At 50.6% G+C, this 27,053-nt stretch overlaps 1 protein-coding gene across 2 annotated transcripts in view; it reads left to right on the forward strand.

The window, feature by feature from the left end:
- Positions 1-27,053, forward strand: part of Eml1 (EMAP like 1) — a 163,459-nt gene that overhangs the window by 3,286 nt on the left and 133,120 nt on the right. The window lies entirely within an intron of this gene.

The following is a 27,053-nucleotide window of genomic DNA, read 5'->3' on the forward strand; positions in this document are numbered from 1 at the left end:
TGGGGTGGTGGTGAAAGTAAGTATATGGTGGGGGGCATAACTGAGTATATGGTGGTGGGGGAATGAAACTGAGAATGTGGTGGAGGAGAGGAAACTGAGTCTATGATGGTGGGGTTGGGGCATAACTGAGTATGCGTCTGATTGCTGAGTGACCTTCTGTTTCTTCCTGTGTAACTTCTGCCAATTACATTGCGGTCAACCCGCTCTTACCTTGAGAAACGGCTGCTGTGTCTGTTTGTTTTTCGAGACAGGGTTTCTCTGTCTGGCAGTCCTGGAACTTGCTTTGTAGACCAGGCTGACCTTGAACAGAGATCTATCTGCCTGCCTCGGTCTCCCTCTTGATACTGTCGTTGAGGGAGGGTTGCTCTCCCATAAACATCAACTCACTTCACACTCCTTTACCAGGAGACTCAGCTAAGAGGGCCCCTGACATCCTCACAGGCCCCCCAGGTACTCGGCTCTTGAAGTACTTGGCTCTCTGCGTCAATTCAGAGGCATTTTCCCAAGACACTGGGGGAGCCAGCCATAGTTCACTTGGTTGTCCAGGCACATGGGAGGCCCAACTTCTTCCTCCCAAGGCCTCATGTTGGGTCCCTCAGCAGGTACCAAGGGAGCCCCACCCCCTCTTCTTACCCTGGCCAACCCCAGCTCTTCAGTGTCCCCCTGGAAGCTGCCCCCAATCCACACTGTCCCAGACTCCACCCGGTACGGCTGTGCAGACCTCCGAGGAGAGGCCTGACAGCCTTCCCTGCCTTGGATTCGGGGTAGGCAAACACTGTGAAAAGGGCAGAGAGGACCCAGGAGTGACCCTGGAACACAGGGGAGGCCTCTGAGATGATCTCAGGCCACTGGCTCCAGGAAGGGACTGAGCTAGCCTGGGTCACTCTGGTGGTCTGAGCCAGGCTGTCTGCCCTGCGCCTCTCAAGGCTCACCAGCCATGCTAGCGCCAGGAGAGCAAGAGGAGTGATGTCAGCTCAGTGTCCAAAAGGCGGCCTGGGTTCTGTCCTCCTCTATGCCCGCTGACTGGCTGATTGACAGCCCACTTCAGAGCCTCGTATGCGTCTCTGGAGGAGGTGAACCCAAGCACTGTCCATCTGCTTCCTGTGACAGTGACAGTACCCGAGACCATCACCTCACAAGGAGGAAAGGGTCACTTTGCCTTTCCTGTAGGATTGCAGTGCGTGGTCACTTGGCACTGTGGCTCTGGGCCAGTGGCAGGCGGGACATTGTGGTGGGAACGCATGATGGCAGAGCGGCTTACCTCACGGTAGCCAGGAAGCTGAGGGGGAGAAAGGAGGGAAGAGGGTCCTAATAAACTTCCTCATACTGGGCCCCATTTCCTGCTGATAGTGCCCCTTTAACACATGGGCCTCTAAGACACGGTCAAGATCCAAATCGCAAAGCTCTCTGGGACCCTGCTCTTGGAGGGGTCTCTGGGCCCTGAGGCTCTGCTCCGGGCTGCTCGCCCTTTGAGGTTGAGGGGTTTCTGACGTCCTCCTTCCTAGTCAAGTGACTGCATTCAGCCTTCAATCTATAGGTAGAAGGGAGCCACTGAAGACTCTGGAGCCGGGCGGGGGTCGGGGTGGGGGTTGTCGCCTGGATTGTTGAGGTGCTGTGGACAGAGGCACTGGAGAAAGACTATGGAGGTCAACAGGTCGGGGAGGATCCAGCAGAATGTCTTAGTCTCACCTGTGAGGGGGAGGTGACACTGTGGCCTTGGGGTGTTGTGGGGAGTCTGTGAGATGATGCCTTTCAATACCCTATAAATGTGGAGTCCGGGAGAGGCGGGGGGCAGCAGGTGACCCTCTTTAAAGTGTCTCGATAGATGTGGTGAGCACTCAGAGCTGGTGTGAAGGGATTAACCTGAGCAACATTGGACTACCTCCTGGGAGAGGCTGGGATTGGGACAGAGCAGGTGCAGGTAGAAACCCCGGATGGCCACTCCCATTTTTGTCCCTTATCATGGTTCATACCATACTTCCAGCCACAGTTCCCACGCTGTGCACGGGGGAAACTGAGCCCAAGAGAGAAAGATCAGTCAGTCACCCAGCAATGGCGCTGTGAGCTGCTCTCTCTAACAGGTCCCACTGTCTTCCAGCATCATGCTAAGGGCTCTCATCCACTTCTGTTCAAAACCAGTCCATCACCAGACATGGGATGCGGGTCTGCCTCTTCAGGGACCCTTCCCTGAGATTTGTAGCTTCAGGGACCCTGTACATTGGAATCTACATCCTGCTGTCTCATTGGGCAACATTCCTGAAGGATGCTTGCCTGGCCTGATCATACCCTGTGCTACTTGCTGGAGGGCTAAGGTACTGGGTGTCTGAGTACAGCTGGAGCACTCATTATCCTGTATCCAGACACCGGCCTCCTTCTCTTTCTGCATTCAAGGAGGTTATCCATTATCAAATGTGACACTTACTGGCTAGCCACACATGACTGTGCATCTGTCCCATATTTGGATATCAGTGGGACTTTCATATGGGCTCAGCACCTCACACATGATCTTAACTCTGAGCAGCAGATGAATGTTCTCACTGCTAGCGCCATGTTCCAGTGTCTCCAGTACTCATGAGAACTTCCTGATTATGAGAAGAAATACAGGGCAAGCATACAGGAAGCCGTTAGGAGTTCAATGTGGGAGTTTTGCACCAACTAGAATTGAACATTGTTGAGACAGCAAGATGTTTTAATCTATTTTATTTATTTTGCATGTATATGTGTGTGTATGAGTTTGGGTGTGTGTCATATGTGCACATGGTGATCAGGGGTGATCAGGGGACAGCTTGCGGCATGTGGTCCCAGGGCTTATACTCAGTTCATCAGGCTTGGGGGAAACACCTTTTATCTATGGAGACATCTTGCTGGGCCCTGTATTTGTATTTTTCCACTGTGTGTGTGTGTGTGTGTGTGTGTGTGTGTGCGCGTGCGTGTGCGCGCACAGTGGCACATGTAGTAGTGGTCAGGGGACAATGTGAAGGCATCAACTCTTCCTCTACTGTGTGGGTTCTGGAGATCAAACTCCACTTGTCAGCTTGTCAGCAAGTGCTTTCACATCCCAAGCTATCTCACCAGCCTGATTTATCATATTTTTTATAAGAAATAAAACTGCTGGGCAGTGGTAGCACACGCCTTTTATCCCAGCACTTGGGAGGCAGAAGCAGGTGGATCTCTCTGAGAAAACCTGTCTCAAAAAACCAAAAAAAAAAAAAAAAAAAAAAGAAAAGAAAAGAAAAGAAATAAAGTTATTAGCATTTGGAGCCACAGACTATTTTCTTCTTGATATTATACAGTCAAAATAAAGCACAGGAACTGTTTGCTAAGGCAGGTTTAACCCTTCAGTGGTCCTTTGTATGCTGCATTTTTATTTCAAGGTTGGTACTCATTAAAAAGTCCTCTTTGTTTCCACTGGCTGTGCTGAAGTCAGGGCGGGCTTGGTTTGCTGTGGAAAACACAAATTGCCGTGGTTCACAGTGGTGAAGGGTTTCTCACTTATGTGAAGTCCATTCCAGTCGGCTCCAGGTAGAGCAGGTCCCTTACACAGAAGTGTATATTGGGGTGCTTCCTCTCCCCTTCCCCCACATCATTCACCCAGGGAAGACAGAGCTGACACCAGCATGGCCAATTGTATGGCCCCACAGGAAGTGATGGACATGGCTGTGCTGGCATCTCATTGGCCAAAGCATGTCACATGACATGTATGAAGGCAACAGGGTGGGCAAGTGCTGTCTGAATGAATAATTGTAATATTATTGACTCTCCCCTACTCCAAGATTTTTTGTAATGTTGTAGTAACCCACTTTAATTATGAAAAGCCCAGAACGCATTGCGTAAACTGTGGTCAGCAGACATTCATGATGTAGGTCATGTGACTTTCAACATGCAAATTACGCAAAACAAAGGGCGAGAATTTTCAAGCTGTCTTGCTCTCCCACAGATGTGAATTTACACTTAAAAGCACAAAAATATCCATTCGTCTGTTCATGGACACTTAGACTGTTTCTGCCTCTTGGCTGTCTTGACATGCTGCCTGGAGTGCAGATGTCCCTAAACACACTGATTCATTTCCCTAGGAGTGAGATTTGGATCAGATGGTGGATCTATTTTTAATTTTTTGAGGAAGCTCCATACTGATTTCCATAGTGGCCAGACTAGTTTACATTCCCACCAGCCGTGGATGAGGACTCTTCCTCCTCAGCTGCCTTCCAATTTTTTAAATGTTTTCTATTGTGTGTGTGTGTGTGTGTGTGTGTGTGTGTGTGTGTGTGTGTGTGTAGGTGATATGTGTATAGGTGTGAATGCTTGAGTACACATGTGAAGTCAGAATTCTCTCCACTCACTTTTACATGGTTCTGGAGATTGAACCCAGGTTTTTTTGGGTCTGTGTGGCAAGTGCATTTCTCCTGTGAAGCTGTTTCCCTGGCCCCTCATCGTTTTGATTCCAGCCATTCTAACAGGCACAAGGTAATGTCTATTGTGATTTTGGTTCACATTTCTCTGGTGATCACTGATGTCGAGCGTGTTGGCCCACACCTCATGGCCAGTCGAATGTTTCCTTTTGAGAAATGTCCATCAGGCCTGGCTCCTCACTTTGCGGTTGGGTTGTTTCCTTCTTAACTACCAAGCTATTTGAGTTTCTTTCTTCCTTTGTTCCTTTTCTTTTTAATTTAATTTTTTAGTTTTCAGTTTTTTGTTTTTTGAGACAGCATCTTAACTATGTATCTCTGGCTTGGCCTGAAACTCACTCTGTAGACCAGGCTGGCCTTAAACTCACAGTGCTTTTCCTCCCTCTGCCTCTTGAGTGCTGGGATTAAAGTGCCACCACAACTGATGGCCCTTTTAAAAATTAATTAATTATATCAATTAATTAATATAAATTAATTATTTATATTAATAAATTAATATTAATTAATTAATTAATTAATTTTATGAGACAGGGTCTATATACAGTAACCCAGGCTGGTCTATAACTCACTATGTAGCCCAGGTTAGCCTCAAAATCACAGCACTCATCTTGCCTCAGCCTCTCCAATGCTGGGGTTATAGGCATGAACCACTACACTTGGCTTGGATTTCTTTCTTTCTTTTAAAGATCTCTCTCTCTCTCTCTCTCTCTGTATACATCCGAATGCATGTGCATGGACATGCAGGTGCCTAAGGTGGCCAGAAAAGGGTGTCAGATCCCTTGGAGCTGGAGTTACAGGTGGTTGTGAGTCCCTTGATGTGTGTCCTCTGTAAGAGCTATACATGCTCTTAGCTCCCTGAATTTTTCATGTGTCCTGCATATTAACCCTTTGTTAGATGCATACAGTTTTCCTTTGGGGCCCTTCCATGACCCCTGAAGATACCAGGATCTAAGAATTCTCAAGTAGTTACATAAAATGCTACAACTTACACATCCTCTGGAGTACTTTACATCGTCTCTAGATGACTGATACTTCCTGCCACTGTGTGGAGTCTAAGGAAAGCTACTACACTGTGTTGGTAAGGGAGAGATGACAAGGTCGTCTGCACATGTCCAGTAGAGGACACTTCGGACCTATTTACACAGCGCTTGTCAGCCACAGCGTGATATTCTGCTCTTGAACACTTTGTTTCCCAGTTGGCTGGATCTATAGATGCAGCAGGGAGGGCTCAGAAGGCAGACTGTCCTTTACAAGGATTGTCTGCCGTCCTGGAGGTGGTCTCTCGGCCCTGTGGGATGTTTCCAGTGCTGTGCACAGCTCGTTCAAGGGATACGATCCCATTTGTCTGTTTGTGCTTTTGTTAGCTACGCTTTTGAGCTATTATTGAAAATAAACCCTCACCCAGAATGATGTGTACATTGGTGGATGAATGGATAAAGGAGTGTGGGATATTACAATAGAAGGCTAGTCAGCCATAAAAAAGCAAACCCAGCCACCTGTGACAACATAGCATGGAATTGTGTCACCCAACATAATGACGAGTCTGGCATCAGAAGACAAATACTGTATGACCTCACTCTCTTGTAGAGTCTAAAAGAACTGGTCCGTAGATGTGGAGTGTAGAATGGTTCTTACCTGGGCTGGGGCAGGGAGCAGGGAGCAGGGAGCAGGGAGCAGGGAGCAGGGAGCAGGCAGGGAGGGACTTGGACAAGGGAACAGACTCTTAGGGAGACTCAAGAAGTACCTTTGGGATCTGCGGGACGGGTTGTTGAGGGTGGCATACCGCACTCATGGAAAGTAGAGAGTGTGATGATAGGGCTCTCAGCGTTAGATAACCCTGAGAGGTGGTCTGTTTGTTCATTGCCAGATTCGAGCGACGCACGCAGACTCTAAAACATCGTGTGCACACAATAAATCACATGTAATAGAATTTGTTTGTTAATTTTAATCGAAAAGAGGAAATCAGAACAGAGACAGGTAAGAAGCAAGGGTAACAAGAAACCATGTATTAGCCAAGGAGAGAATAGACACACTTCAGTCTCAGACCTCTGGTCACAGAATTGTGAGACAATAAATTTATGTTATCTAAGAAAAAGAGAAAGGAAAGAAAAAAAATCAACTTCTGAAAGATTTGGTTCCAATTCCAGCAAGGAACAACACAGCTAAGGGAAACATCAGCTACTGATGGTCAAGAGTCTCGTGTGTGTGTGTGTGTGTGTGTGTGTGTGTGTGTGTGTGTGTGTGTGTGTGTGTGCTCACACGTGCGTGCACCATGTGGAGGTCAGAGGTCACACTGTTTTTCTCTCTAGCTTATGTGTTTGAGACGGTGTCTCTCACTGAACCTGGGGCTCACTGATTTGGCCAGACTGGCTGGTCCTTTAGGCCCAAGAATTCTCTCACCTCTGCCTTCCTACTGGGGAGAATTCAGGGCACACTGCCCTGCTAGGCTTTTCAAGCGGCTTCTGCTCATCTAAGCTCAGCTCTTCGCCTTTTACCAACTGAGTCGGCTGAGACATCTCCCCAGCTCCAAAAGTCTCTTTTGGTGTTCTGTTTGGTAAGGAACAAAAGAGGACTGTGGCTGGCAAAGCCCAGAACAGACCAAGTGGTGGTGTCCCAGGCAGCTTAGAAGAAAATGGTCATAGAAAAATAGTGGGAGAGGTCTGTGAAAGCTCCAGGGACAGTCTGCTTTGTGGCTCTGGTAGGCACGATCACACACAATCCACAGAAGACTCAGTCCATAGTGGAGAGCTTTACCAGAGGCTGTAGTCACAGGCCTGCAATCCCAGCATGGGAGACTGGGCCAGAAAGATGGGAGTTTGAGGCCAGCCTGAGCTACAGAGTAAGACCCTGTTTCAACTAACTAACTAACTAACTAACTAACTAATAAAAGAACGAACAATCAACCCACCTAACTAACTAACAACTAACTAATCAACCAACCAGTTTTTAACACTGTTCTGATAGTATATATGCATAGCCAAATGAATTCAAATAAAAATTTACCTGTCAGAGGGCAGAGCACAACACACCTTGGTTCTTATCACAAGAGAAGACCTGGTTTAAAGTGGAGTTTGCGGGGCTGGGCAGATGGCTCAGTGGGGATGAACACTTGCTCTGCAAGCCTGAGGACTTGACTTTGAATCTCCAGCACCCACCTATAAAGCCAGGCATGACTTTATGTGCCTATGAGCCCCACACTGGGGGTAGAGACAAGAGGGAGCTGGCTGGATGACCAGCCCAGCAGAAATGGTGAATTTCTGGTTCGATGAGAGACACTATCTCTGGCCTTTACATGTGTGTGCATCTGATACTGATACATATGTAACACACACACACACACACACACACACACACACACACACACACTCCACACAAGTTTTCATCCTATACGATGTCCATGATCCCTTCCCTAAGGATGTACAACGTCACTAGAAACAGGACTGAGATTGTAGGTGGGGCTGTGAGCTCCGCTCTGGGACAGAATGCTTCTTCAGTCGTGCATTGGCTGGAACCACGTCTTCTAGGAATCTTACCTCATCACTTCCAGTGGGAAAATGTCAAATATCGGTACAGCCACAAACGCCCTTCTAGGCTCTAAGCTCTGAGAGGGGTGCTCACTTTGATGCCACAGTTCTTACCAAGCATGCACGATGAGCCACCTGCTCCCTGTGTCCTTGGAAAGCAGGGCTTCCTGGAGAGACCTAGGTTTGAAGCTGGAGGCCTGGCCTGGAGTCAGCTCTGTCTCAAAAACCCCATTGGGTAAGTCCATTGCCTCCAGAGTGTTCACCACAGGGTCCTAGCCAGGTGCTCAACATAAAGACAAATGTATCTCTTCCCTTTGCCTGAGCCAGGGCCAGGGAGGCACCCCCAAAGCACCAGCCATCTGCTGGAGCAGTTGGGGACTGCAGCAAGTTCCTGGCTCTGCCCCATGACCAGAATAGGCTGAACAATACCTGCGGTAGTAGGACTCTCCATCCTGTCCAGGGCTGCAATGATGTTGCCTGTGCCCCCGCCCCCAACCCTCCGCCGAGGACTCGCAGTGGAACCAGGTTCCTGTCATGTATGTGCATGTGCCCTGCCCGCAGACACTGCTTCCCATCTGTGCTTGCTCATGCAGGTTGTCACAACTCTATCAGATGACACTCGTGCACAAGTCAGACACCTGGGATGAACACAAGTAACAGACAGACGCCAACATTTACCGGAAGAGAAAACAAAACCGACCAGGCCAACTCAAAACTTAGGGCTTGGGGAGGGTTGTCAGGAAAGTGTCTGCTGTGCAAGCACAAGGTCCCGGGTTCTAGCCCCTCTGTTCCTCCACTGTAGGGTCAATCCTAAAGGGCCCAACTCTCCTGGAAATATAGAGAAATTTCTAGAGGATGTGGAGCTGTCCCAGCCCCAGCCTGTACGCAGGGTGCAGCGTCACAGGACGGGGACGTGGGGACTCTGAGGAGTACCAGCTGCGGCTCACAGGCAGTGGAATCTGAGGGGAGGTCAGGCTTCCTTTTGGAGTGGCTCGGGCTTTGTAAATAGTGGAGAGAGGCCATGGCTCACGGGCCAGGCCACTCCGGGGACCCAGGAGTACCCCGCTTGTGTCTGTTGATCACTCCGGGTTTGCGCTGGGCCAGAGTTGACAAGGGGAGCTTGTGGACAGGCCTGGGTAGTCCCTTACTGCAGGACCTTAGGGAAAGAGGCCGGCCAGTCCTGGGGAGCCCTAAGAGTTGGTGGGAGGGCCCAGTTCAGCACCCCTGGTCTTCAAAAGTGCCAAGTCTCTCTCCTGTCCTCCGGCAGACATCAGTCAGGTAGAGAGTGGGAATGCGGCTGCAGAGCCTTGCTGCGGGCATGGCGAGGCTTAGGAAAGTGGACCCCATGCCCAAAACCCCAGTCTCTCCTTATGGACTTTTTGTCTGTTTTTTTCTGTCCTTCCTAAAACTTGCTGAATATATTGAGAAAGTGATGAGTCTCAGTAGTGACAAGATGATACAGATAGGTGCCACCAGGTCTAACAGGTGTAATGGCTATGAGGTTGTGTGTGTCCCCACTCCTCACCAGGCTGGACTCCACTTGGGCCAGGCCTGGCAGGAGGAGAGACTGTAGCCAGGTTTTCAGCAAACGTATCTGGTGTCCTTAGCCACACTCAGGGCAGCAAGAGGACCAGGGTGGAAGGCTGGCCCCATGGTCCCTGGACAGTTCCTGCCTACAGCTCCAGGCCAGCCTTTTCAGAGGATATAGGTTCATGGAGTGGACAGCCAAGGGAGCTGTGCTCAGGGTCCCCTGAGGCCATCTGAGGAAACAAAAGGAATGCCAGGGACACCTGCAGCTACAGGTTCTGTAGGGGTAAGTCGTGGGTTCAAATCCTGCCTCCATTGTCCCACCTCTCATTTTTTTTTGGGGGGGGGGTAACTATTTTCTTGAAATATCACCCATATGTTATAAGATTTACCATTTAGGGGTGGAGGTGGGGTTTAGTTGGTAGAGTGAATAGCATGCATAAAACCCTGGCTTCTGTCCCCAGCACCGCCCAAAACCAGGTGAGATGGTACATAGTACATGATACATGCCTGTAATCTTAGCTTTCAGGAGTTAGGGATAATGCTCAGGAATTCAAGGTCATCCTTGCTGCATATGAAGCATATTGAGACCTTTTAGGGGTACATGGGTTCTTTTCTCAAAAGAATAATAAGTATGCTGCCCTTTATCTTGCCATTGTCACATGAAGGCATCCCGTACCCAACAGTGCTCACACCTCTCCCTTTCCTGGGCCTCTGGCAGCCTCAAGTCTGCTTCCTGCGTCTCTGGATTTGCCCACTCTGGACTGAGCACGTGTGTGCTGTTGGATGCTGTGCAGCTGAGATCTCTCGCACTTAGGGGAATATCCAAGCTTGTTGTTGCAGCCAGAGTCAGGACATCATTGTACCTCTTTGCAAGTCCTGCCGTGGGGACTGATCCATTCATTAGCTGATGGCACGGCCGCCACACCTGGCCGTGTTGGCGTGAGAACTCACCCTCCAGACTGTGGCTTGTGGGTGCTTATTTTGTGTTCCATTAGCAGTGCCAGCTGACATGTCTGCCTTGACCCCACATCCCCACAGGGAACTGCGTTATGATTGTGGTCACTCTGGGGAGTATGGGGGATCAACTCACTGTGGCTTTGGCTTCTCTGGTGATGAAGGCTGCTATGTATTTTCTTAGATACTCACAGGCCAACACTTGTTGGCTTTGTGACCTCAAGCCTCAGTTTGCCAACCTGTATAAGGGGACAGTGGCAGCATCTGCTTCTCAAGTTTAAGCAATGTTTAGGTCCTGACCCTAGATGCCTTCCAGTGGACATCGCTGTTTGGAGCTTCAGGCTGCACTGGGGTCCTTCCTCCAAAAGCTGGTAGCAGAGAAGGACAAAGAGGAAGCCAGACACATGGAGGCGTGTGTGTGTCCAAAGCCCTACTGGAAAGGCCATCAGAGAAGGTGCTGATGGACATGGCCCAGGCCTGGGTGATCTTCCCTTCAGCTTTGAAGTGCTGCCAGGCTGTGGATGGGCAAGCCAAGACAGACACTCCCCGGTGGAATGCAGACAGGCCTGGCTGGCACCAAGTGTCTGACAAGGGGAATCGATGTGTCCTTCTTATAAATAGTGTGGACACCCGGGCACTTGCAGCAGTGACTTTCACAGTTTCGCTGGTCACTGGAGGGCTCTGTAGGCAGGGGCACCCTCCCGTGAGGCTGTGCAGCTGTGCCCTGTGCTGACCGCCTACAGCCTGGTAGAGGTGCTGAGGTTAGACTGATTGTGTATCCGTAACCTGAGCCGGGTGGAGGTGAGGGACCTAATCAGCCTGTCATAGTGGAAACCAACCCACCTGGGAACGGCGAGCTTATTAGGAGGCTCCTGGGAACAGAACCAGGCTGGGAGGAGGGGAGAGTCTCTGAGGGGCCTGGGGTAGTCACCGAATCTATTCAGTTGAAAGGAAGGTGACACCTGCAGAACTCCTGGCTCTGAGCCAGATGTTCGTAGACACCGCAGCCGGCTGAGTGCCAGGTGCATTCTCTGCCCTGGTGGTGTGTTCTGGGCCAAAGGGGCCACAGGTGGAGGATAGGAAGGAGGGCAGGATGGAGGAACCAGGCTGACACTGGCACTTGAGTTCTGCCACCTGGAACTATGTGATCTGTGTCCTCTCCTGACGCTCGTCCCCTTGTGTGCGAGATGAGGCTGATGACGCAGAGACGTGAAATGTCCCTGTTGTAGGCTCATGCATCTGAACACTGGGTCCCCAATGGCGGCACCACTTTGGGAAGTTATGAGTCCTGTGGGGGTGGGGCTAAGCCAGAAGAAGGGGGTGGCTGGAGGTCACTTTGAGGGTTAAAATCCAGCCCCAGCTTCTGGTCCCAGCTGTGCTTAGTGATCTACCAAGACGTGAGCAAGCCACCCCAGGCTCTTGCTTCCGTGGCCGTGGGCTGTTCCCACCTCTGCTTCCCCTCTGTTATGGACTGTACCCTCTCAGCAAGCAAGTAAATCCTTCCTTCCGCTGTTTCAGCCACTAGTGCGAGGTCTTAACACATGTGCTCAAAGACAGAGCTGGGGAACTGGGGTCCTTTTTGATCAGAGCCCCTGAAACCAGAGCTTTTGTTTTATGCATGTGACCTGTTGAGACAGGCTCTCAGGAGAAACAGAAAGGAGAGGGTGCTAGGTGAAGTCAGACCCCCAAAGGCAGGGACCTCACCATCTTTGTAGATGGTCAGTAGACATCTGCTGAATTGATTACACATTCCTGCATCTATATCCATGCCAGCCTTATCCTGTAGGGAGCTGTGGATGTGGACAGCATGGGTTCCACAGAGCCGGAGACAGATGGCCAGGCTTTAACAAAGCCTGCAGGAGTTAGATGGGTTCAGTCCCCAGAGCCGATCTGCCTGCTCACTGCTCCCACACCTCTTGCCCTTGCACCGATCGGCTGTGGCCCTGTATGACTTCCACAAACATGGTGGCTGGCTCAAGACAACAGAAAGGAAGTCTTTGAAGTTCTGAAGGCTGGGGTCTAACGTTAGTGTCCCAGGGCTCAGGCCCAGGTGTTACAGACCTTCTGCCTCGGGGAGGAGTCCTTCCGTGCACCCTGCAGCTCCAGCATGCCTCTCCTCTGTGTGTGTCTGTGGCTGCCTGCCTCCCCTTTCCTGGGCCCTCCCGGCTTTGCTCCTCTGTGGTGAGGACGTTTGTGACAGCGGTTAGGACCCACCTGATAATCCAGGATCACCGCGTCCCCCAGGTTCTAACAACACCCCACCCCACCCCAAGTGGCTTTTTCAGGATCAGAGATTAGGACCTGATTTCTCTGGGGTCACTATTGAGCCCATTACAGACACTAACACTGTTATGTTATGTCTCCCAGGGACCCAGGAAAATGTCCGGAAGGAGCGCACATTCTTCCCTAGGTGGCTTTGTCCCAGAGAGAACAGCGCCCTCTTTGCCCGTGATACCTGCCCTCTTCCTTTCTTCTAGCTGCCTCTTCTCCTGCTCTCCCTGGTAGCTGGAAGGGCATCCTCACCCCGGATGTATCTTGCACCCTGCATCTTCCCACACTGCAGCATAGTCCTTCAGGCTCTTCTCTGGACACATAGGGCTGTTTCTCTTTATTTACATGCATATAAATATATATATATATCGTATTTGTATGTTCACATGTATGGGTGTGTATGTAAGTGTGTATGCAGAGGCCTGAAGTTGAAGTGGGGAGTCTTCTTCAATTCCTTTCTGAATTATCTATTGCTTCATGGCCTATCAATGGAACACAGGGCTTGCCCATACAGCTACTCTAGCTGGCCAGAGTCCCTCTCCCCGCTCCTAACGCTGGGATTACAGGTGGGATTACTGCTGTGCCCCATCTGGCATTTGAATTGGTTCTGGGGAACTGAACTCTAGTCCTCAAGCTTGAGTGGCAAGTGCTTTACCTCCCCAGCCCTAGAAACACTTTTTCTCCTCCCGTGAAGCCTGGATCTCAAGGCTATTGTCCCCAGACATCATACGCTCTGTCCTGTGTGGTCACTACAGTTTGGGCCTCCCTGGCCTTTCAGCCCACCTGAGTGTTTGCGTCTGGCTTAGGAAAGCTTTGGTGAATGAAGGACCAAGAGATTCATGGGTTGCTGGGCACAGTGAAGCCTGTAGTCCCAGCTACTCAGCAGACTGAGGCAGGGGGATTTCCTTGAGCTAAGGAGTTCAAGGCCAAACTGGATAACATTGCAAGACAGTATCTAAAACAAAAACCATCTCAGATAAGTGGCAGGACTGTTTCATGTGAGAAGAAGCACAGTTGGCCTCTAAATCTGTGGGGCTCACATTTGCAGCCTGACACCCCGGCATCGAGACTGCTCTGAACACTTAGGGATACCTCGTCGTCGTCGTTACCAGATGACAGGTTTCCCTAACAAACAACTTGGAAATGACTGAGACAGCAAGGAAGGCTGAGTGTGAGCTCTTTACAAACACTACCCTCTCTCAGATGAGGGATCTGGGGTCTGGTACACGGGGTGCCTGGAACCCAGCACCCCACCAATATGGAGGGATCCAGTATATGTGCTTCTTGCTGGCCACTAACAGCTCTTTCCTCCGGCTGTGTTCCCACCCTTCCTGCAAGGTCAGGCCCTTGAAGTAGGAAGCATCTGGGATCCCTTAGTGCAGAAGATAGGCTTGGGCTGCTGCCACCCTGAGGTGCCGAGAGAGAGCCCCCCCAGCAGGCAGTGTGACCTCAAGGGTGGGATTCTGTTGCCCCATGGCCTCTAGAAACTGAACCCTGGTTGGCCTGTGAACTGCAGCTTGCCAAAGGCAATTGTCTCTGTCCTCCCTACCCCCAGGTCCTCTTTAGAGGAGCTGATTTACGGCCCTGAGAAAGCAGGGGCTGTGGAAGAGGATGCATAGGCCTGGTTTCAGGAAGGGTAGCTACTGCTACCCTTAAAAAAAAAAAAATACATGTCTTAAGGAACCAGAGACAACTCAGCAAAGTGCTGTCTACACAAGCATGAGGACCCGAGTTTGGGTCCCCAGAACCTGTGTGAAAAGCTGGGCACGGAGACACCAGCTCTGGGAAGGGAGACACAGGAAGCTCGCTGGAACTTGTCGGCCACCAGCCCAGCTCCAGGTTCAGTGAGTGGTGGAAAGCAGCAGAGAAACACACCTGATGCCAGCCTCTGGCTTCCACACACATTCACGCATGCGTGCGCGCATGCACACACACACAAAAGCCCACATACAATTACACACATATACATATACCACAGACACACAAACATAGACACAGACACAGACACAGACACAGACAGACAGACAGACAGACAGACAGACATACACACACACACACACACACACACACACCAATGCTTCCAGGGGCATTCATTCCTCAGCCCAGTTCCGGACACTTCAGTGAGGAGAGTCTTCAAGGGGGAATTCCCCACTGGTCTTAAGCATGAGTGCCTGAGCCTGGCACGCTCCTTTCATGGTCTGACTCTCTTCAAGGACTCCTAGAGCCTCAGACTCAGGCACCTGATCCTTCCTCACCCTCTGTGATGTATCGATTGTCGTCTTACAGAATCATCTGGGAGATGGGCCTCTAAGCATGTCTGTGAAGGAGTGTCTTGATTACATTCATTGATGTGGGAAGACCAATTTTAATGGTGAGGGGACCACCTAGGGGACCACCTAGGCTGGGATGCCGGCCTGTATAAAATGAGGAGAGTGAGCTGTGTGTAGGTCTACATCTGCCTTTCTCCATGGAGTTGTCAGGGTATTTTTTTACCACAGCAGCAGGTAAGGACGCTGACATGGCTGACAGGCAGTTCACATGGCCTGGCTGTTACCAGTGCAAGCCCCTCCTGCTGGAGTGCCAGGTTTCCCCCAGGCTAGCCCTTCGTCCCCCTGCTTTCTCCTTTCCTGGTGGGGGAGGGGCCTCCTTTGGGCAGTAATAGCCCCTAAGGGCCTCCATCACTCCCTCTGATTCCTGCCTGGTGTCCCCTCCTAGGTGACGGCGCCGGAGGGCAGGGTCTGCCTCTCCTGTTTCCCCAGCACCAGGCACACAGTAGGTTCAGAACTGTTATATACATCCCTTGATCCTTACTGTTCCTCCAAGGTCTTTCCGGAAGTACGTATTCGAAAAGGCCCTTTACTGGTACCCCGTCCCAGCAGCTGTGGATGATGTTTTTAGACAGGGAAACTGAGTCTGGAAGGGTGTGATCAGCAGTGGAGCTAGCCCAAGGTTCAGCTGCAGGCCTGCAGGCCTGTGGGGCTAGAGGGCGGGCCCCGGAGCTTTTCATCAAGTACCTCTACTAGGCCAGTGTCCGAGGCCCTCCTTCCCTGCGACCCCGGAGCCTCTGTGTAAGTGACAGCCCTTCTCTGGGCTTCATCGGCCTGGTCTGTAGATGGGAGGGGGGCTGCACTTGAGAGTCTCTGAAGCGCTTCGTGACTGGGGGTGAGAAATCACGGGGGAGGACAGGACTGTGTTTGTTGGTGTCCAGGCATTCCTGTGTGCCACCCCTGGAGACATGACATCCCTGTAGCTCCATGGCAGACAGCGGGGTCACCAGCTTGGCAGAGTCCCTGTCCCTCATCCCTGCCTTCTACCGTCCCGCAGTGGCATGTGTGATCCTGGACCGGAGTCCCTGTGGGCCCTGGGGGCTCCGTCAGACCTCTAGATGTGGCCTGCTGGGCTCCCTGTGCTAAGGGAGGAAGAATGGCCAGGCAACGACTGCAGAAGAGCCTCTGGGACTCCCTTTGGTGGCCTTGCATTTTTGCTCTGTGTTGTGGCCTTCTGTTTGACATGACTGCATTCAGGACAGAGCGTGGGTGGGCATGAACTCACTCTTTCCTAGTCGTGTTTTGAGGACACATGACTCAGTCTGGCATCCCAGCAAGGGGCAGCACTGGCTGATCTGTGGGCCAGTTATGCAATCCGAGGGAGTACTCCCTCAGCCTCACCAGCCTCAGTTTCCCCACCTGGCACTTGGGATATGTAATACCAACTCCACAAAGTCCTGTATAGATTTCTCCAGGCCGTGAGTATGAAGCCCGGTACATAGGAGGGCTCCATCAAACCCTGTGCCCTCTGGGCCAGCAAGCGCCTGCCTCTAGGCCCTCGCTGTACTGCAGGAGGGGACAGGTGGAGGAGAGCCGTAAACCTGACCTGCCACAATCTCACTAATGGTCGATCTCCCTTTCCCGAGGAGGAGGAGGAGGTCGGGCTTCCTGCACAGGGCCAGGAACAACAGGGCTTTGTCATCGTTCTTTCGAGAGCAGGAGGAGCACACAAGCCAAGTCAGGTGTGGGAGCCTTATCTTTCCTGGCAACGCCAGGCCTCTGGGCCAGGTCCCTGCTGGCAGCCGAAGGGAGGCATAAATAATATAGAAAGGCTGGCACTGGAACCCCAGCCACCCTTCTGTGTTTCACACTGAGCAGGGGGCTGAAGCCAGAGAGGCAGCCTCGGGCAACCTGAGAGTCTGGGGGTCTATGGTCGTGGAGGGCTGGGCAAAGCGTCTCTACGGCAGAGTTACTGGGAAGACCACGGAGTTTCATCTCAGATCCCACAGGCTGTGTGTCCTTGGGCCTCATCGTCTCACCCACCGCATCCTCATTTCCCTGTAGTAGTTTTTGTTGTTGGGCTCCAGAGGAGAGCTGGCACAATGCCAGGTGCACAATAGGTGCCTGGCGGTGGGTGTTATCTGCTCACTCCATCGCTAGCCTCCCAGGGGGCAAGTGCGCATCTGCTCGCCTGTGCAGACCAAGCGAAGGCTGAGGAAGGGCTCAGCGCTGGACCATGCTCAGCACAGGGATACTGTAGTGATGAGGACACCAAGACTCCGAGGGAGCCGCTTACCTACGCAGTTACCTTCTGGCAGGTGGCAGGATACAACATCCACATCCTCACCGGCAGATACTCTGCCGGCTGTCATCTGGCCAGTGGGTCCTCTGGAGCCTGAGATGGTTTCTGGGGAAAGAAGAATCAGGGAGTGGAGGTGTGCTGGGGGCACCTCAGGATACCAAGGAGCCTGGCAGCGTAGGTGTGGTCCTAGATTTGTGTACCAAAGGCCCTTGACTATGGTGCCAGGAATGGCACCCCCAATGGCATCAGGGCCTTGGGGGCACCACCCAGTACTAATCACATCGGATCTGAGGGATCCTGATGTGGAAGAGTCAAGCACTAGGACCATGCCAAAGAAGCAGTCACAGGCTGGCAGTCCTGGCCTGGCCCTGATACAGGGCTGTAGGAGATAGAAGGTTGACCAGCCAGGCCACTCCATCCAGCCCCACTGTGAGTCATTGGCTGGCGGGAGGCCCAGGCAGAGGCTGAGGGAGGCCTGTGGCCGGACTTCTCCAGGGTTAGCAGCTCATTATTGCCCTCAGATTCCTGGTGGGCTCGTGGCCCCTGGGAATCGGAATGGAAAGCCACAAAGTGCTTGGTCATGTAGTTTGAATCGGTGTGAAATTCTAAGCACATTTCTAAAGAGTGCCTGCTTCAACGGCCTTCCCAGACCAAACCTAAAACTTTAGAGACGACTGGTCTGTGGGGAGCTTGTTCAAACGTCACATTGAAACCAGGGATGATGCTATCTTAGGCCCAGCTCCTGAGAGTGTGAACTAGGAAGACCTCTTGATCCTTAGAGTTCAAGGCTAGCATGGGCCACATGGTGAGACCCTGTGTCAAAACAGTAACAGCAAAAGGGACACATCCTGGAGTGGTAGAATCTGTGCGGTCCCCTAATGTCAGAGATCTTCTTTCTCAAATGCCGTTGGACACTTAATTTCTAAGAATTATTTTTAAATTTTATTTATTTTGTGGTGTGTGTGTGTACATTTGTGGGGGTGCTACGCCCTGGTGCGCGTGTGGAGGTCAGAGAACAACTTAAGGGGGTGATTCTCTTTCCATCTATTGAGTCCAGGGGGCTGAACTTAGGCTTGTCAACAAGCACCTTTACATATGCAGCCCTCTCTCTGGCCCCCTCTGGACCTTTTATGGAGATGCTCTTCCCCTCGAAAGGCACTTTCTCAAAGCCCTACCAGAGTTTGCACCCCCAAGAACACATGTAGGTAGTGCCCATCCACATGGGTGTACACATGAGGCCACATGAATGTGTAGGCACACACTCACACACCCCAGGCTAGCTGCAGGTTTTGCAGGGCCCTGTATGAAATGAGCACACGAAAGAATGCTAACAGAGTTCACAGCATTGATTCTGAACTGTCAAACCAGGTAGGGTCTAAGGCACAGTGCGGGTCAACAAAACTGGACCCATGCATACACCCCCAGATCCACACAGATGAATGTGCCCCACAGTACAGATGTCCATGAATACACACTCATGTGCATACACACCGAGCATTCCCACACATGCTCACAGGCAGCAAGGCTTTTAAAATGTTCTTTTACTGTGATAGAAAGTGTGCTGTTTAGCATTTAATGAGGAAAAAAAAATCAAAGTTGAGTCACATGTGAAATGCGTGTAGTGAGAATCACCAGATGGAGCCTTCTGTGAATCATCGTCTTGGGTTTCATGTGTAACGTTTTAATTGGGTTGTGACTAGTTTGGGAAAACTTTTAGGTTTCTTCCACCCCCAAATCCAAATTCAACTGGCGCTGATGCTTCCAAAGCCACGAAGCTTCCTCAGTAAATTGTGGACTTAAGAGTTTTTGTGAATGTTTGCTGCCAATGAAAGAAGAAGATACAGGACAGCTCTCTGTCTTCCTAGGAGCAAGAAGGAAGGAAAGTTGGGGTCGGGGAGATACTAGGTCAGTAAAGCGCTTGTGGTCAAGCACAAGGGAGGACCCATGTTCGGATCCCCAGCATCCTTGTGAAAAGCTGGCACGCTCATATAACCTCAGTGCTGGATGAGGCAAGAGGGCAAGTGGATGCAGATAGATTTCTGGAGCTCATGGGTCAGCTGGCCTAACCAATCAGTGACCTCCAGCTTCTGTGAAAGACCCTGTCTCCATAAACACGGTGGAGAGCAGTCAAAGGAAGGAACCTCTGACTGTGGGCCAGCCCTGTGCTCAGCTGCTGTGCAGAGGTTAGCCATGCTCACTGCCTGGCACGCAGTAGGTGTGTGGCAAATGGTAACATTGCTCTATTTCTTCAGAGCCTAAGGTCCTACTGACTGTGAGACTCATATATATTTCTAGGCCACTAAGAAAGGAAATCTCACTTCTTAAACTCTGGCATCAGCCAAGATGCACAGTCTCTCTCTCTCTCTTTAATGATACACTTATTTTTATTCCATTCGCATTGGTATTTTGCCTGCGTTTATGTCTGTATGAGGCTGTCAGATCACTTTGAGCTGGATTACAGGCAGTTGTGAATTGCCAGTGGGTGCTGGGAATTGAACCCAGATCCTCTGGAAGAGCAGCCAGTTCTCTTAATTGCTGAGCCATCTCTCCAGCCCCAGCTCACCCCAGTCTCAAAAGTGTGTGGCAAGTATATTAGCATCCATGAGAGCCAAAGGCATCTGGCTGGATTGAACGACTGAGACCAGTAACCTCAGTCTGGACTCTCTGAGGCTGAACAGGGCTTCTTTCTGGGCTCTGGCACCATGAAGAACATGGAATTCCACCCATCGTCATGGGGATCGTTTTTTTGGAGAAGAGGCTCAGCATCCCCAGAAATGCTGCTCTTGAACCCCAGTTTAGGCAGCCTTAGGGTTCAGGACCCATAGGGGAGGCTTCATTCTTTGGATCTCCCACATTTTAGCACAGGCAAGCACAGTTTGGAGAATTTTCTTCAAAGTAAGTTTCAGAGCCCAGGAGTGATGCTGAAGACCGGAGGCCTCTCTGAGTCTGGTCACACTCACAGGGGTTCATTATGCCTTCGCAGTGGCAACTGGCCTTGGAAGGCAATGAGTTCATGAATATGCATAGGCTGGTCCATCAATTATGCATTCCATGTCTTCTCTGGGAGAGGCTAAGCAGGGCTGAGTGATTTTTAGCCCCAGGCGACAGAAGGCTTGCTCACAAGCGCACATACATCCCTCCCTCCCATCACAATGGACCTGAGGGGCGTGTTAAGTAAGCCCGACTCTGGTTTGTGAAGCTATTGGGCTTTTCTTGACTGTAGCTTCACTGGTAGCCATGGATGCCAGTGGCTATCAAGGGGTCAGAACAGGCCTGTACGCTGTTCAGGTACAGGCCATCCTAGACGTGGAAATCACTTGATCTTACAGAGGCCCCACGGGTCACAGGTGCCACTCAGATGTGTGACTTACAAGTTCTCCAAACTAGAGCTTCCCAGGTGCCTTGGAACCAGGGCGGGGCCTGGGGTCAAGGTGGGACCAAAGGGAAGGGATCTGCTTTCCCTAATGCGGGTGACTGTGGTAGGGAGAGGGGCCAGCGTTTGGACCTCCCACTTCCTGTGCCCTCTCTTCCTGTAAGCCAGAGGTGCCAAAGCAAAGCACCCAGATGGCACACTATCAGGTGATGTTGGTTGTGTGGCATGCTTGGTGGGGCGGGGGGGAGCGTGGCCCTCCTCAGCTGGACCTTTCTTTTCCCCTTCTTCTTTCTGGATTTCACCGACTCTATGGCAATACAGCTCTGGTGGCAGGTCTCAGTTCTTTACATCTCCTGGGTGACATGGAACGTTTCTGCTATACACAGCCACAAGTATGGGCACTCACATCTCCTTTCATTCAGCCCTCCCAGGAACCTGACATAGAGCCCACACATCGGGCTGCTCTTGGAGAAGGGAGGACTGTCTTGCTCAGCAGTCCAGCCTTGGCCTTCCTCCTCTGCAGCAGAACTCGAGAAAGCTGCCTTCATACCCTGTCTACAGTAATGGACCAAGAGCTGTGGGCAGGGCTCAAACCACTCTGTTGGGGGCAGGGCTTCCAACTGTGAGCAATAAGCCAGATCTCTGCAGACAGTTTAGTGGAGAAAAGAAAAGCGAAAGTAGCCGCAGTCCCTGCACTTGGGACCTGTCCATCAAAGGGCTCCTCCTCCCTCTTCCCTCCGTCACTGTCACAGCCGCATGCTGCTCAGTGGCTGCTTATGTTCAGGACTGTGGAACCCGAAGTCAAACAAGGCAGCTTTCTGGGTGCAACTGTCCCCTCCCTTCAGGCCAGTCTTACTAAGCAGGCTGTTTGAAAGTCACTGCTCAGAGGATGTGACTTCTCATCTCCTGCTACTTTCCGTTCTGTGTCTCCTTGGTAACCAGTGACCACTATTGCCTGGTCCCTCCTCTACCTGGCCTCCTACAGCATACAATAATCCCGTTCTCTCTGAGGGACCTTGAAGACAACCTGGGGCCCATCTTCACCCCCCAACACATGTGAGAGTCACTAGTGGTAGTCTCGGTGTAAGTGAGCTCCTCTCTGGGACCGGACAGCCTGTGGTGTGTGCCTCATTAACCCTGTCGCATGGCTGGGCAGCAAGGCTCTAGGCCCATCCCTGTGCTCAGCCAGTAAGTGTAAGCTGGGACACTGCATACTTGGAACACTGCGACCTCACTGCACACCCTCCTGTGTGGGTTCGCCCTCTGCTACCACAGAACAGCCAAGGCCGACTCCAGGCAGAGCAAGGCAGGCAGGGGGAAAGAAAATGAGAAGCCACGGACAAAGCCAGAAGCGCTAATAGGCCACTGGCACCAGCAAGACTTTTGGGTGCTTTCTTCCCAGCAGACACCCATTAAAAGAGCTTTTGAAAAAAAACACTAACTCACTCATCCTTGCTGCGCCCCGAGGAGGCACCATGATGTTCCTCACCTTACGGATGAGGGAGCCAAGTCACTTGGGCAGAGACTCACAGCAGCAGAGTCGGGAATCTGAACACCTTGTTTCCTTTAGCTGTAAGTCAGTGTGACTCCACCCACCTCTGATAGCACTCCCATAGGGTATTCCCACGGTAGGTCTTGGATGGCTGTTTGTCAGGTAGCTGGAGGTTGACAGACATCATAGTTTTGAGTAACAGGGAGGCAGGTGGATGGAGCAGGGTGGCAGGTGCCACACACAGGCTGGCAGAGATCTCTGTGTGTCACTGGGGCTGGCTGCCTTCTCTCCAGTAGAGCCAAGCTGCCCAGGGTGTGTTTGGAGAATTTGACAGGAAGTGTATGGACCACATTCATGGGTCACAGCTAACTTGGATAAGGAAGTGATAGGGAAGCCATGAGTACAGAAAATGATCTCTGTCAGAATTTGGAAAAAAAAAAAAAAAAAACAAACTCATGAAATGTGATGGTCACTAAGTCCAGCACTCAGATCAGCCTGTGGAGATGACGTGTCAGGAAAGTCAACGACACTCAGAGAAAGATGTGGAGGGATAAATGGCAGATTCTGATCACGTGGGACAACTTTATATAAATCAGCTCCAAAAGTGAGCCCTGAACCAGACAGTGACCTTGACTGCCGGCATCTTCCTCTGTCTCATGGCGACAATAATAGCAGTGGCCCAGCTGGGTTGTTTCTAAATTTATTTATCTCATAAACTTTAAAAAAATTACAGCATTCCGAGCATTCAGATGGTCAGTGTATGGCTTCATGGATCTGCACACAGTGAGTTCACCTTGTCAGGAAGCCTACACAGAGCTGCTAGCCGGCAGTCCAGCATAGAATGGCTTGAGAGACCCACGCTAGCCCAGAAGCTGTGGGCAGTGGCTGGATGCTGGGGGAGGGAGGATGTCTTCAGGGGTGTGGCCCGTGGTAGGTTGCCAAGGCCCTAGTGGATGGTCCCACCCTCTGTGCATATGGGCAGCACCAACTGGATTCAGTGGGCTATCAAAAAGAGGAAGTGAAGTTGGGAAGGGGAGGTGATGGGAAGGAGAGCTGAGAGGAGCTGGGGCACGGATATGACGAAAATGCAGTGTATACATGTGTGAGATCCTTAAAGAAACAAATGTATTTTCAAATATCTAGATTCCACACATCAAAGAAAAAAGAAAGAATACCATGGCACCCGAAGGCCCTCATTTTCCACCAGTACCCCCCCAGCCCAAGGCAAACGTGGCTCTGCTTCTGACGTTAGCTTGATTTTGCTCTCTGTCTTGAAGTCTCTCTGTCTGTTCTCTGTTTCTGTAACAGAAGAGCCAGAGTTCATCATAACGGTGCTTTTCTAAGACATGGCAAAGGGCATCAAAATGGAAGTGTGTGTGTGTGTGTGTGTGTGTGTGTGTGTGTGTGTGTGAGAGAGAGAGAGAGAGAGAGAGAGACAGACAGACAGACAGACAGAGAGACATAGGAAGTCAAAGATTCTAGGAAGTGACCAGGCTTATACTTTGGTTTTGTTTTGTTTTGTTTTTTTTTTTGGTTTTATTCGAGACAGGGTTTCTCTGTGTAGCTTTGCGCCTTTCCTGGGACTCACTTGGTAGCCCAGGCTGGCCTCGAACTCACAGAGATCTGCCTGGCTCTGCCTCCCGAGTGCTGGGATTAAAGGCGTGCGCCACCACCGCCCGGCCTGGTTTTGGTTTTTGCTAAAGGATTCCACTATTAATACAGAAAGATCTGTGGAAGATTCTCTCTCTCTCTCTGAGGAAGAACTCTTAAGTTTGTTCCCATAAAATAACAACAAGGGTCCCAAATATCAACAGAAACAGGCCTGTTTTTTAGTTTTTTTGATTGTTTGTTTTATATTTTTGAGACTCATTGTGTAGTCCTGGCTGTCCTGGAACTCCCTGTGTAGACCAGGCTGGCCTCAAACTCATAGACATCCGCCTGCCTCTGTCTCCTGAGTGCTGGGATTAAAGGCGTGCTCCATCACACCTGGCAAGGCTTTTGTTTTTATGGCTGACCCTCCTGAGAGCCATCTCAATCCATTCTTAGAGAAGGGCCCTCAGTGACCTCCGTGGACCAGCCCACCACACTGGTGACGTGACTATCTGGGCATGGGCTCAGTCTATCAAAACTGAATCACATCCCTGGGTACAACGTGTGTTTCTGAATGTATGTGGAGGGGGGTGCGGGGCATGGGTAGAGACAGATCTGGGAGGGTGTGCAGTTGACATACCAGAATGGCAAGATCCCTAAGGGCAGAGGCTGCACCCCTCAACTCCCCCTTTGACCAACCAAGAAAGGAAAATTAATCACACGAGGCTATGGCTGCTTGTCTTGATTTTGCAGTCAGTTGAAGACCATTCTGTGTGGCCCCAGTCTCAGGATGGGTGTTTGCTTTTAGCTTTGGGGCTAGTTTATAGCCTCTGCCATTGGGTTGCCATTAGTATAAATAATTACAAGCTGCACTTCAGCTTTTTTTTTTTTTGAGACAGAGTTTCTCTGTAGCTTTGGAGCCTGTCCTCAACTAGCTCTGTAGACCAGGCTGGGCTTGAACTCACAGAGATCCACCTGCCTCTGCCTCCTGAGTGCTAGGATTAAAGGCGTGCCGCCGCCACTCGACTGCAATTCAGCTTTTTTTTGTTTTGTTTTTTGTTTTTTCTTTTTAAAGACAAGGACCTACTATGTAGCTCCTGCTGGCATTAAATTTATGGAGATCCTCCAGCCTCTGCCTCCAGAGTGCTGGGGTTAAAGGCCTGTGTCACCACGCCCATCGAGACTGCTGCATTTTTAATAAGAGCAGTGTTGATGATTTCTTGATGAAATGTTACCCTCAACACCACCAAGTGTTTTGATGAAATGTGCCTTAAGATTGCTTGAGAGACCTGTGGCCTGGCTATAAGTGGGTCCAAGCCAATGTACAGAGATGCATAGAGATAACCTTTTTTTCTCTTTTTAAGACAGTATCTAATGTAGCCCAGGCTACCCTCAAACTCACTATGGACCCAAGAATGACCTTAACTTCTGGTCCTCCTGTTTGAGTGCTAAGATTTCAGGCAGGCACCCCCACTCCCAGTTTATACGGTATTGGGAATTAAACCCAGGGCCTTTTGCATTGTCGGTAGGCAGGCACTCTCCAAACTGAGCTACATCCTCAGCCCTGATTAGCAGTTTCTTCATGTGGTAAAATACACGGCGGAACGGACATCTTAACCCTAACACAAAGTGCACAGTGGTTGCAGAACTGACATCCTAACTGTTTTTTATGTGTACAGTGGAAATAAGCACTGTGTACTTGGGACAGTTCTGACTGGTCCGTAATCATCCTCACCACCGCTTTACAGAGCTCAGTTCACTTTACAGAAGTGTGAACTCTGTCCCCATTGAACAACAGCTATTCATCTCCCCGCCCCCAACAGCCAGCGTCTGATAATTACTATTCTACGTTCTGTCCTTGAGATTTTGTCTACACCCGTCAACTTTTGCTCAGTGTAGCATCCTCGGCGCTCGTTCGTGATGTAGCAAGTGTTGCCATGATCTTCTGAAGGCTCTGTCCCCCTGTGCACAGAACAGATGGATGTCTGTCCTTCAGTAGATCCTTGGACTGTCACCATCTTGGGCTCCCGAGGATAGGGTTACCATGAACACGAGTGGGAAGGCCCTATTTGCACTTCTGTTTCTAGTTCTTGGGGGTGTATATCTAGGAGTGGAATTGCTGGTTCATATTAGATTTTATTTTTAATTATTTTGAGGAACTCAATGGATAACTTTAAAAAAAAATCACACTTAGATCAGCTAGAAGTTTTGGGGGAGGGTTTGCCAACCGCAGCCTAGGCTCGCCATTCCGTCCCCGCCACTCCAGCCCTCAACCCCAAAGCAGGCTTCAACTCCTCACCATTGAAATTCTGCTGGACAACATTAAATGTTGTCCACCCAGCTCAACATCAATACTTTGTTTCGCTTGGCAAGGAGCAATGTTTAAAATTTAATGAAGCCAGCAGATTTCCATAACTCTGTGTTGCCAGGCAGCAATCACGCTAATAAATGGCCATTGCTTTTCTTGTAAGAAGTGTTTGCATGGAGCGAGCAGGTCAGCCCCTAATGCAGAGAGGCTGGCGCTGGTTTCTCCGGGAAGCGGAGGGCAATCCATCATCTCAGGGGTTTACTTTGAAAAGGCAGCGTGTCCACTGGGAGTCCCTGCTTTCCAGAGGTCTCTCTCTCTGCTTCTGCTGATTCATATTCCCATAATTCCACTGCTGCATAATATTTTCCCATCACCATGGTGACCATGTGAGAAGAAGGCCTGGGGAGAAACTTCAGGGTTTACTTCATATTTCCACAGCCAAGCTTGGACTTCTGTGGAGAGTGGGCTACGAGTTTAGATCTCAAGGAAGAGAGGCCTGTAGCGGATCTTGCTACAGCTGAGAGGGACCGCAAGGCAGGACTCATGGCTGGTAGCTGGGCCTGGTTCCAGTACTTTCCAGTCACTGCTGCTGGGGTACACATCTTCCCTAAAGCTGTTTCTTTTTCTATAAACCAAGGTGGACATCGGGAATCAGTCAATTGGGAAAATACAGGATGTTTGCAAGTTATAAAATCTTTCTCAAAATAACACAAAATCCCTTATTCTCTGTCAAAGTGGTGGGAAAGGGACTTGGTCTTCTTTTACTGTTTTTTGTCTCCCTTATGACCTCCCTCTGCTCATTCATGCACACACACACACACACACACACACACACACACACACACACACACACACCTATGACCTCCTAGGGGACAAGAACTCCACTTCATATTTATTCTGAGGCTTCTACTTGGCCACACACATGACTGTACAGACAGAAGCTAAGGGAATACTTGGATTTGAATTTGGGTCCAAGATATGCTTGCTAAGTCCATGCTGTACCAGGTTAGGGGTAGGGGACAGACAGATGCATGAG

The sequence above is a fragment of the Peromyscus leucopus genome, chromosome 14 (genome assembly GCF_004664715.2).
Source record: "Peromyscus leucopus breed LL Stock chromosome 14, UCI_PerLeu_2.1, whole genome shotgun sequence".
Taxonomy (NCBI): domain Eukaryota; kingdom Metazoa; phylum Chordata; class Mammalia; order Rodentia; family Cricetidae; genus Peromyscus; species Peromyscus leucopus.